Here is a 12,001-nt window from a genome sequence, read left to right as displayed (position 1 = left end):
TTTGAAATGATAAAAATAATACTTGTTAACTGGTGCCAGAAAGTATGAAGGCGATTACTGTCTAGGAGAAAATCACCTTCAAAAACCTTCAAAATATAGGAGGCAAAATATAGAAGAAAATACATCATTTTGTGAATAAACAAATCACATTTCATATTAATATATCATCAGAAGATATCACACTTATTTTTCTGAAGATATGTGTTCTAGATGATGGTTTTAAAGACCACATTGTAATAATTTAATTTTTTAAATTTCATATAGCATACCAGTATAATCAAATTTCAGTTCACTGTACGGGTTATTTCAAAGAAGTGAAATCACCCATTTCCACACCTCAGTTCAAGGCAATATTTGTTTGTTTAATTCGATTTTCAAAGGATAAGGTGGCTTTTCACATTATTTTTTTCCATCCTGGAAAATGTCAGTCAAACCATCACAAGGAAATGACAATTGTACTTTCTAGCTAAGACCAAAAAAAGAAAAAAAGAAAAAAACAAAAACGAAAAAACAAAAAAACAACCAAAAAACCAAAACAACAACAACAAAAAGTGGAGTGCCTTTGCAGTTTGGGTTCTTCTAATTATTACTATTTCTTTTATTCATATAGAGGCCGGGCTTGGGAGGTACAGCATATTGTTCCTCTCGTGACTTTGCCATTAATAAACAATATAACATTATTTCATGCATGGAGAAATAACGCCGTCACTTCTTTCGATAGGTTTGCAGGTCCACACTGCTGGTGTATGTGGAATCCGGTTGGTCTACCTCATTGTGCATTCAGATTGTATATTTTGCATAAAACAGAAAAGTACTTTCTTAAAGTGCAGAAAAGTAACCCTCTTGCAAACAGATTTGCTGTCAGTGCTCAGTGAAACTTGCCTTTTCTATTTCCCCCGCTGTTTCTATTGGAAATCCAACTATTTTCCCAAGTCTATCAAGCCTGCTTTAAAGGGGATTTTCCTAGTTCTGAACAGGACAACTTTTATTTTTAAGCAATCTATGTACATGTTAAGGCAGCCCGAGTGCTAACAACGGCCATAAATAACACTTGTAAGGAGAACGTATGTGTATGGCCATGATATTGATTTCCTAACCAAGCAAAGACCTGGTTCTTTTCTCTGCTGCCCTACACCAAGATGCGGTTTTTCAGGCCCCCATTTCACATTCCACCCTGTGCAGGCTTTCTATGCAGGGGACAAGAGGGGTTACACAAATTCAGCAAGCAGCTGTTGTGGGAACTCTGGTTCGCAGGGGCTGGTCTTCATTGGGACGGGGAGCACTTAACCTCGTGAGAAGCACAGAGTTTGGTGGGAAGGCTCCCCCTGGACCAGTTTTTCAAGTTGATCCTGGTGGTTGTATTGTCGGTCCCTCTGGGTAGTGGGGGGGCGGGAGGGGGGCACACACTCTGGACTTTCACTTGTAGGAAGAAAGAAAATCAATCTTCGTGCCCCAAAGATGGAATTGCTCATGCAGAAAGTCACTGAGGCATTGGAGTCTTGTAAGGGAGACTCTGAGGAAACGGCTTCAGGCTTCAAGCAAGATGCTAAACTACATCACTGCTCTCCGGAGACACAGGGGGCATGGACAGAAATAGAAAGGGTGTGCGCTGGCACTGGCCCCGAGTCGGTGTGTGCTTTTTGATCAAGAAAGAGGGAAAAAGCAACTGCAATTGGGGATGGATCCATATACTGGAAAATAAATATAACTGAAATGCTTTGTTCTTTATTCATTAGAGTGCGTATGGCCTGTATCCTACTCAGGGAAAAAAAACACACAACAAAAAACGTGCTCAGATTACCATCAATCATTTTTCTAGAAGGGCTGTTGTAACCCTTTTGATATGTATCAAGGTTTGCATAGAGTGCTTTTTGTCTAAAGGTATTATTTGATAGTTGTGATTGCTGGCAATGATGCAACACCCTTCAACCTGAAGATTGCCAGAGCATTCTGCAGCTCAAATCATTCAAAAAAAACATCTTCTAGATGACATATTCTAATGTAGTCAGTGACTGAATTGCTGTTACTACTTGGGAAAACAAGGCATTTATTGAAAAGAACCATTTTAATGAAGTGATTGTTTGAAGACCAAGAAAAGAAGGCGCAGAAGCTTTTCACGGTCCCCTTCAAATGTAAACACTGGCCTTACTGCGGAATTCTCTTGTTCTGCAAAGGCCCAGCCATTATTTTGGGGGACCCCCATCTGTGACACAGGAAAGTCAAGGATTGCAAGACCCAGCTAAGGGGACCTGGTTGCACTGAGATTGCCTGGATTCTGAGATTTAGACCTTACTTTTGGTTCCTACAAAACCACCCACAATTATACAATTTTACTGGCTCCCCCTGTTCAATGCCCAGAAAAGAAAAGTGTGCAGTCAATACTAACGGGGATGATGGTCTCTTTGATTTTTCACTAGGCTTAGAATTTCCAAAATCCTTTTACTTACCCAATTGCTTTGCATTACGAAGGCGGGGACAATCAAAACAACCCCAGAACCAAACAAAAAGCCCCACTCTTTCCATGTCATTTTCAAAGCATGGAAGCAGGCGACACTGGATATTGACAAGGCATTCTCTGGTTAGACGCCCCCCCCCTTCTGAACCTCATCTTCAGACTGGTCCCCAGCAGACCACAGGCAGGAAGCAGTGCTCCAGAAAGCTACGAAGTGTAACTAGGGCCCCGCCCCCAGGCTTTCTAGGAACCTTTATTGCTTGTTGAATGTGGGTTCATGGGACTGAATGCAAATTCTACTTACCCCACATTCTACTCTGGAGAACTCGAGTACCGGCCCCAGTTTCCATTCTTACTCTGTGGGAAAGGGCCACCTGTTTATTTGTTCCTATAACATGCAGCCACTTGGCAGAATGCAGTAGGTCTGGAGTGGGGTGTTTAGGTAGGATAGCGGCAGAAGCCTACAGTGCATCCAGCCGTGCTAAAAGATGGAGAAAACAGGGCGTGAGCCTCACACGCTCATCTTTGGCAGCTTCTGACATTGCCTTTGAGGAGGAAATTATGACATTTAAAAGAATCTCCCCAGCTTTATAAAAAGCATGTGAATATCTATAAATATTGATCCAAAATGAGTGCAATGAATAATTTATCATGAAATATACTTTCTTTGTCTTTCAGTTTTTAAAGCAGCTTCGTTTTTTTTTCCCTCTAAAAAAATTACGGTCAGACAAGCATATTTTTCCTTTATCATTTTAGAGCCATTTCTTGAAAAGTGTGTTATTTTCAAAAGATGTTTGAGGTTGGTGGAGGAGAAACCCCAACGATGCACACATTACCAAAATGGAAACGTATTGTAGATGATTTAGTTTCAGGGAAAAATATTCCTTGAGATTTAAAAGAATGTGGATATAATTTGTTGTCATAATTTTGTTGTCTTCGGTGCTTATTCTCATTTTGCAGAATCATTTAAACATGTCTTATGTTTACTTGAATAAAAATAGGGATTTTATTTGTTGGAACTAATGGTTCCAACCAAAAATGTAGTCTTGTGTAATGAGAGCAAAACAAACAGGTGCTCTCAGCATCCCTCCCCGTACGGCTACCACGGGGCGGCCTCTGGAAGAGGCACTAAATATCCTCCAACCTCACCAGGAACCGGGCTTTAACTAATCACGATTCTGGGTCTTTTCTGGAATGTCTATCAATATTTTCACAAGGGGTTCAATGTGTCTTTCTCTCTCTACCCAGAGACACGGATTCGTAGACATGAATTCCTCCCATTAATTTCTTGGAGAAGTTTTCTTGGAGAAGCCATTGGTTGGGAGTTCATTTCAGCCTTTCCTGAGGCTCTAAATCTGTTTATAGATACAAGGATTTTATTTTTTTGTTTGTTTCTTCCCTGTTGAGCTTGCCATCTCAGACGCACTGATTTTTTTTTTCTGCTGTTGCTGTTTTTATATTTTATTCCTTTTTCGTTCCACTCATGTGATGGAAAGGAAGATAAGAAAGAAGCCATTTATCAGTGTGGACATTGTCCCTTTCAGAAGACTTCGGTGGCTGTGGGCTTTTACCCCACATTCTAGTATTTCTATTTCAGTTCATCCCGTGGACTCGCCAGGTCTATTGTACACACCAGAGGTTTGTGAAATTTGTTCCAAAGCACCGTGAATTCATGGGTGGCCTAAAATCCAGCCAGTGTGTGTGACTTTTTTTTGAAGTCTCTTTGTGTTTCACTAAATAATCGTTTCAAAATTAAAAAAAAAAGGAAATCAGAAAGTTTTACTGAATTGGGTAGATTACAAAACAGAAATGGCATGTGGAGTTTTCCTGAAATAACTCAATGGGAATTCTATTTGGATACGTCAAAATGTGTGTGGGCTCTAAGCTCGCCTCTTGTCCCGACACAGCTTGGTGCCACACGAGAGTGTGTAAGGGTTTTTGGGTGATAGAGGACTTGGGTTCAAATCCAGGCTCTGTACTTGTTGGCCGTTCCCTACGCAGGTAACTGAGCTTCTGAATACTGGTTCTTCATTTCTGAAAAAATACCGCCACTGCCACCAGGAGGAATAATGTCTTCCTCATAAGGTTGTTCAGAAGATTGCATGCGTGCATGTTGGACCTGGTATGAAAAGCTTCCAACTAAGGCCTTTCTCTTCTCACCCTCGTCTGCAGCAGCAGCCTCCTAAGCATTCTGTAATATTTCCCCTAATATACAGGTATTGTGGGAAGAGAGCGCGCCTTGAAACACATATATCTGACCATGCAGCTTCCCTGCTAAAAACCTCCCAGACTTCCAGCTACTCACACGATAAGTCTAAACTCCTTAATCCATGTTCGAAGTACTTAGCACATGCCCCAGTCTTCCATCCTGGTCTGTCTGTCTTTCCCTCATGGGCCAATCAATGCTGTCTTCCCCACACCAGGCTCCTTTTCTTGCTTCAGCCCCTTGGTGAATTCCTCTAATCAAGATTTACTTCACCTCCCTCTCTGCTCCCAGAGCATTTTACACCCGAAACCTTCCTCCTGTCTCTCTCGCCCGTATTGTAAATGCCTTATGTCAGGGGCAGAGTCTCAGTCCTTTGAATAGAGTTACTCAGGCCCTAGCATGTACATCATCACGTTCCCCCTGTGACTACTCACATATACCTCTAGGTAAAGCGAAAATACAATTTCTCATCTCAACTGGGACACTTACTCAAGAGAAATGCCAGGCGTCCCAGAACTCAGACGTGGGCCTAAGATGAACAAGGAATGACTGTGGTCACTCAGTTTTCCAACAGGTTTCAGAAAGCGATGGACACTGGAAGCAAGAATGTACAGTGGGGTCCAGACAGTCTATTCAGTCAATGGTGCTGGGAAAACTGGGCAGATACATGGAAAAAATGAAACTGGACCCCCTTCTTATGCCATATACAAGGATAAATTTAAAATGGATTAAAAACTTAAATGTGAGATCCGAAACCAAAAAGTCCTAGAAGAAAATATAGGAAGTAAATTCACAGACATTACCCTTAATAATATTGTCACTGATGTATCCCCTCGGGCAAGGGAAGTGAAAGAAAAAAATAAACATGTGGGATTACATCAAACTAAAAAGTTTTTTCGCAGCAAAGGAAACCATCAATAAAACAAAAAAGACAGCCTACTGAATGGGAGAAGATATTTGCCAATGATACATCTGATAAGGGGTTAATATCCAGAATTTATAAAAAAACTCATACAACTCAACACCAAAAAACCAACCAACCTGATTAAAAAATGGGCAGAGGAACGAACAGATGTTTCTCTAAAGAGGACACACAGATGCCAACAGACATGAAAAAATGCTCAACGTCACTAACCATCAGGGAAATGCAAATAAAAACCACAATAAAACATCACCTCACACCTGTCAGAATGACCATCATCAATAAATCAACAAACAACAAATGCTGGCGAGGATGTGGAGAAAAGGGAGCCCTCGTGCACTGTTGGTGGGATTGCAGATTGGTGCAGCCACTATGGAAAACAGTATGGAGGTTCCTCAAAAATCTGGAAATGGAACTACCTTACCACCCAGCAATTCCACTCCTGGGCATTTATCCAAAGAAATCCAAAACACTAATTCAAAAAAATACATGCACCCCTATGCTCATTGCAGCACTATACACAATAGCCAAGATATGGAAACAACCGAAATGCCCATGTATAGACGACTGGATAAAGAAACTGTGGTACATTTACACAATGGAGTATTACTCAGCCACAAAAAAGAATGAAATCTTAACCATTTGCAACAACATGGACAGACCTAGAGAATATTATGTTACGTGAAACAAGTCAGACTGAGAAAGACAAATACCATATGATCTCACTTATATGTGGAATCTAAAGAACAGAATAAACGAGCAAACAAAACAGAAACAGACTCAGAGACATAGGGAAAAAAAACTGACGGTTGCTAGATGGGAGGGGAGTGGGGACGGGGGAGGAGGTGAGGGGATTAGAAAGTACAAAGTAGTCACAAAATAGTCACGGGGATATGAAATACAGTGTGGGGAACATAATCAATAATGTTGTAAAGATTATGTAGGGTGTCAGATGGGCACTGGACTTATCCGGGGATCATTTCATAGGCTGTGTAGATGCCTGACCACTGCACTGTACACCTGAAGCTGATGTAGAATTATATTGAATGTCAACTTTAATTAAGTACACACACACACACACACACACGGTGCCAAAAAATGTAAACACATTTTAAGAGAGGAAAAACTATTAAAATTGTAATACTCAATATATACTGACAACAAAAGATGAATACAAGTCACCTGTGACGTCTGAAATTACAAGAGGTGCTCAGAGTGGTTCCCATCAGCGTCCAGACACTTCTGATGACAGCGAGCTACTGCTTGAGCAACACTGACCAAAGTGTCCACTTGTATACATTTTTTGTCCCTCTCAGTATATATAGTCACAGGATGCAAAGTACAGCACAGGGAAGATAGTCAATGGTATTGTAACAGCTACATACGCTATCAGGGGGTAGTGGATTGGTGGGGAGCGGTTATCACTTTGTGAGGGGTATAAATGTCTAACTATTACGTTGCTTTGTACACCTGAAACCAAAAAAAAAAAAAAACCCAAAAAGTGGAAGAAAAAAAAAGCAATGGCTTTGCTATCGAACATATCAGCCCACAAAATAGTGGTCGGCGGGGGGAGAGGCACTCATTTCTTGGGTCTGGTTCTGCCTCTTTTTAGAGTGCTGCTTCTGAGGCCACAACCTGGCTCTAACTGTGGAAACCTGAGTATTTTTCCTTGCTTTTCTCAGTCCCTCAGACCTGCTAGAGCTATGCTGACAAAAACCTGGTTGCCAACAATGGGGTGAACTGAAATCTGTTTTTGAGGAAAGGGGTAACTCCTTTAAGGGCTTGAAAAGTTGGGTCCATCTCCTCAGTATGTGCACAGCTGATTTTAATGTAAGCACAGCCACTGTATCTGTTGGGAAGGGTGCTGCCTCTGAAAAGCATTTGGGGGACATATGTGACACATGATGGAATTTAAGAAATGATTAGAGCACGCATACAAGATATTTTGTGGGGATCGCTGCTCCCAGAATACTTGTTTATGGCATAAGTGATCACGGGGTGAGACCTGCCGTCTCCCCTTTAATAAAGTTCAGGGCGCACGGTAAGCTGGCTTTGTCCATGCTATTTACGTCTTGGCCATAAATTTGGAGTTGACGACTTGGAGAGATTGGTATGTTACACAAAATTGTGTCTGAGATTCAAGCACCAGATCTTCTTAAAATCTACAGTCTTTCCTGTGTCAGTCTTGCTCTTACTAAGGAAGACATTTTCTAATGTCATGTTAATCCCATTATCTTTAATGGACTGATTGTTACTAAATGTGGAGGGGCACCGCATCTTACAGTAAGCGCCTCCGTTACTTGGATACACTCGTGACAGGAGGAAAATGGGACAATCCGATGATGCTATTTGCACCATTTTATGTAACGTCTACCTCGCATGCACAGATGCATCATTTGCATGGGAAGGTGGGACACCCAACCCCATTCGCTGTCTGCTCTGACAGCGGCAAGCCTAAAGGACATAAATGCCACATCCCTCAGACGACTGTGTGAATCACTGTCCCTGGGTCCTTCCCTTCTGGGTTTCGGCCTTGGCGCCCGGTGTTCACAGCGTTAAGAGGGTTAAAGGTTCTGGCGTGGGGAATTTATTGTTGCCATCTCACGGTCCTTACAGATGGGATCACTAATGGGTGACCTTGGGGTTCGACCGCTCCAGACCCGGGAAGATCAAGTCTCACCCCCCTCCTGCAAGTGTGGTGACCCCTCCATTCTCACCCTCCCCGGCCTAACCTTTCACTCACTGATCTTTGACCAAAATATTAAGCAAACACCTGCTTGGGTTTGTGGTCAAAGACTGTGGACTTGGAGATCTCTCTTAATTTCATGTGAAGAAGCTGTGGTAATAATAATGAAATGTGGACCTGCGGACACGCTTACAGGAAGCAATTACATTGTGACGGACCGCATACAATATGGGTTCTGTCACAACCCGCCCGCGTACACGGCGAAGCCCTATTAATCTACTTGACCAGGGTATTAATGAATCACTAGTGGGTACACGAAGGCTTCTCTTATTTGCATTTACACTGACAATAGTGCCGGGGTATTTATTCCCTCTTACTGAGGAGACCAAGTTTAAAATGAGTTTTGGAATACGTTCGATTCGCCATTGACAGTAATGCAAAATGCATTCATGTTTAACAGAGGTACCAGGAATCATTTAAATGATTAGATGAGAAAAAGTATTTGGTGAGGTCGGCTGAGACGGATTTCATGCTTTGAGGGAAGCACGGAGGAATGTGACACTGAAAATGACTGAATCCTTAAAGATAAAAAGAAGCAGAGAACACCATTAGCCCTGAATTGTTCCACTGATATTTTGTCAAAACAGGTTCACCTGATATGATACAATGTCCTGAAATATGAAATAACACCAATGAAAGTTTTTGCAAAAAACTGAGGGTTTCTTTCGCTATGAAGAGTAAGGTGTTATTTAAAAAAAAGACATATTTACTAGTAGTCCCTAGCCTAAATTGTTAGGCCTCATTATTATAAATCAAAATAAAATTAAATAAATGAAAAAATCAATTAAACCAAATAGTTAAGATTTAACTGCTGCTCAGACAAATGTTTTAGAAATAGACGATATATTAATGATACATGACTTTTACACGCTACTTAGAAACCTTTCATTACTTTACAGTTCTGTTTTAGCAAGTGACGATGTATCTCTCCTGTCCCAGAGAACACCAATTTCTCCATAGTCACAGTGTTTGCCTTTATACTAGAGTACTCACAAGTCTGAATGAAATAATTGCTAGTTCTGCGGAACAATATGACCTCGAATCGAGATTTTTTTCTCTAACTTAATACCGATAGCATTTTTATCAATATATATTGAACTCCGTTTTGTCCTATTTCCCATTTGATTTGGGCAGAATTTGCCATTCCCTCCCTCCCCCCCCCCCAATTTTAAATATGTGTCAGGAAGCAGAGCCGCAGTTTAAAGCCTTGGATAGCACCACCTGTCTCCACCGCTCTCATTTTTCACGGTCCTGTTTTCAGCCCCTCCTTTCTGGCATTCTCACAGCCCTCCCCGCTCACTCAGCGCCATCACTCCTTGGCTAGACTGGGCGAGGTGGGAAGTACGTGCATCTCCATCTTACAGACAAGGCACCTAGGTGTGGCAGTCACACACGTCGTAACTGACAGAGCCAGGATGCGAACTTGGGCCACCTGACCCCAGAACCTTTCTGGGCCACTGGGCCACCTGCTTTAAAACAACCCAAGCAACAACTCCACTGAGAAAGCCACGCAACGGGGTTTCTCCCTCTGCCACGAAACCTTCTTGGACACGATACCAGGGTCCGCCGAGCAGACACCAGCAACTTCCATAACTTCCGAGACCTGTAAGAGAGTCTCCCTCACTTTCCTCCAGCACTTACCATTGTGTCTGACACTCAACCAACATCTGAAATATGTACAAATAAGGAAAACCACAATGGGAGTGTATATAAATTGTAACAATACATTTTTTCTTATCCAACGTAAACCACTTAGGACAAGGGTCTTTCCTTATTATTTTGGCGTCTGACTCGATAGAAGAAATTTAGTTCATGAAACGTCTTTTCCCCCAGTGAACCATCATGGCTGTCTTGACCAAAAAGTCAAGAACCTGAAACAGAAGTCACACAAGTGGTAACGGACAGAGCCAGGTCGTAAGTGACATAAGCCCAACCAATACAAAGCCTTAGGAGGGATGTGGCAATTATCGGAGGCTTGAGCAAGGGGAGGAAAAAGACGCTGATCCACTCCTTTCCCTGTGTGGCTGGTGGCGACACCATGGGGTGTGTTTCGTCATAGTGGCTCATTATAAGCCAATCAAGAACCTGGGGATGGACCTGACGAGCTCTGCGACCAAAGCCTCAGAGCACCTGTACTTCAGCCGCGTGAGACATGCCTGCAGGAGAAACATTTCAGAAGCAAACTTCTCACTGAATATTACTGTGTTTTCTCTTTCCCCCAAATGTGTTTATTAGCAAAAGGACTCAAATTACTTAAAAATAAAATTGTGAATTAAATGAAAGTGTCTGCTACTAATACTGTGGTACGAGCCTGAAATATCTTTAGCTGAAACTCATAGTTAGACACAAATATATTTTCTTCTCTGGAAGAAAAGGATTTTAGGTCTGTGCTTACGAAGGGGGAAAATACTGTAGAGTCATTACTTATTCCAAGTGGTTTTAGAAACATAAAGGGTTTTCAAACCAGAAATTGTTAAAGCAACAATTGAAAGCTCTCTTAATGGCTACTTATGTATATGCGCATGTAGACATATATACCTATATATATGTGAGCGTGTTTTAAAGGACTGTAGCTTCGAGTTTTCAAAGAGAAATTCAATGGTACAGGAATGATTTGAAAAGAGCATTCCTGAATGAAAAATGGACATCAGTCAACAGCATCAATAAATACAACTTTTTCATATGCAAATGAAAAATTCTAAAGTAAAGAAGGCATTGTTTTATAAATAGTGAGATAATATTCTTGAAAAAGGTTACCCGTGATTACGTAAGTTATCTCCTTCATAAAGAAATTGGGAGCTCCAGTTGCTCTTTTCATTAAAGCGGGCTTCGCATCGAGACTCACGCTGAAAGCCAAACTCTGCATGTTAATTAGAGATAATAAATACTTGTATCACTTAGGAAACTGAAACTATTAAAGACTGCTGGTACCCTCCTACTGTATGTGAAGGGCGGGTAGCTGATATATAACTCACAGTAACGGCTGTAGGGGAAGGTGACAAAGTGACAGGAATGTGGATAAATTCTAAAGCTAAGCCGATGAACAGACACACATTTGGCCACTCACTGTCTTGGGTCCATAAGGGCTGAGCTCCTTATTTTGAGATGATTATAACATTCTCCACTCCCCAAATAAGGAGGTTACTCTTTCTATTTCTGATGGGGGTTGAAGGGGAAAGGGCAGAGTGAGCTGTAATTTATATTTCCTCCAAGCGAAAAGATTAAACTTTTTCCCCCTCCGTGCTTTTTTTTTTTTTTTTTTTTCCAAGAAAGCACATTGACATCTCGAGAGAAATTACTACCCCAGAGTCAAGGGCAGAAAAAAATGGAGAGACAGACTTCCCCAACCTACGCAGCCCAGAGGGACCAGCTGACGTGCAGAAAGCGGAGACCTGAGCCATTAGAGCCGGAATTGGGGCTGACACTGACCCGTGACACACCCGGCATTGTCCCGCCATCTGCACAAACGTGAACTTTGCCTCCCAAACTTGGCTTCTCAATTACCATGTCCAGCTGGGGGAGAATTCCGTCATTTCCCTAATATCCTTATTGCCACTGGCCTGACATATTAATAGTAAAAATATATGTGCCCAGATCAAGGATTTTCTTAAGCACTTCTGTTTTTATTGCAGATAATGGGCAGGAGGTGAAAGCAGACACAATATAATGTGGAAA

The 12,001-nt window shown here is 41.7% G+C and overlaps 1 long non-coding RNA gene across 1 annotated transcript in view; it reads right to left on the bottom strand.

Moving 5' to 3' along the window:
• Positions 1–12,001, bottom strand: part of LOC141568260 (uncharacterized) — a 62,590-nt gene that overhangs the window by 29,193 nt on the left and 21,396 nt on the right. The gene's annotated exons all lie outside the window — the stretch shown is intronic.

Source organism: Rhinolophus sinicus, linkage group LG13, assembly GCF_036562045.2.
Source record: "Rhinolophus sinicus isolate RSC01 linkage group LG13, ASM3656204v1, whole genome shotgun sequence".
Taxonomy (NCBI): Eukaryota; Metazoa; Chordata; class Mammalia; order Chiroptera; family Rhinolophidae; genus Rhinolophus; species Rhinolophus sinicus.
This window is presented reverse-complemented; position numbering and strand designations above follow the sequence as displayed.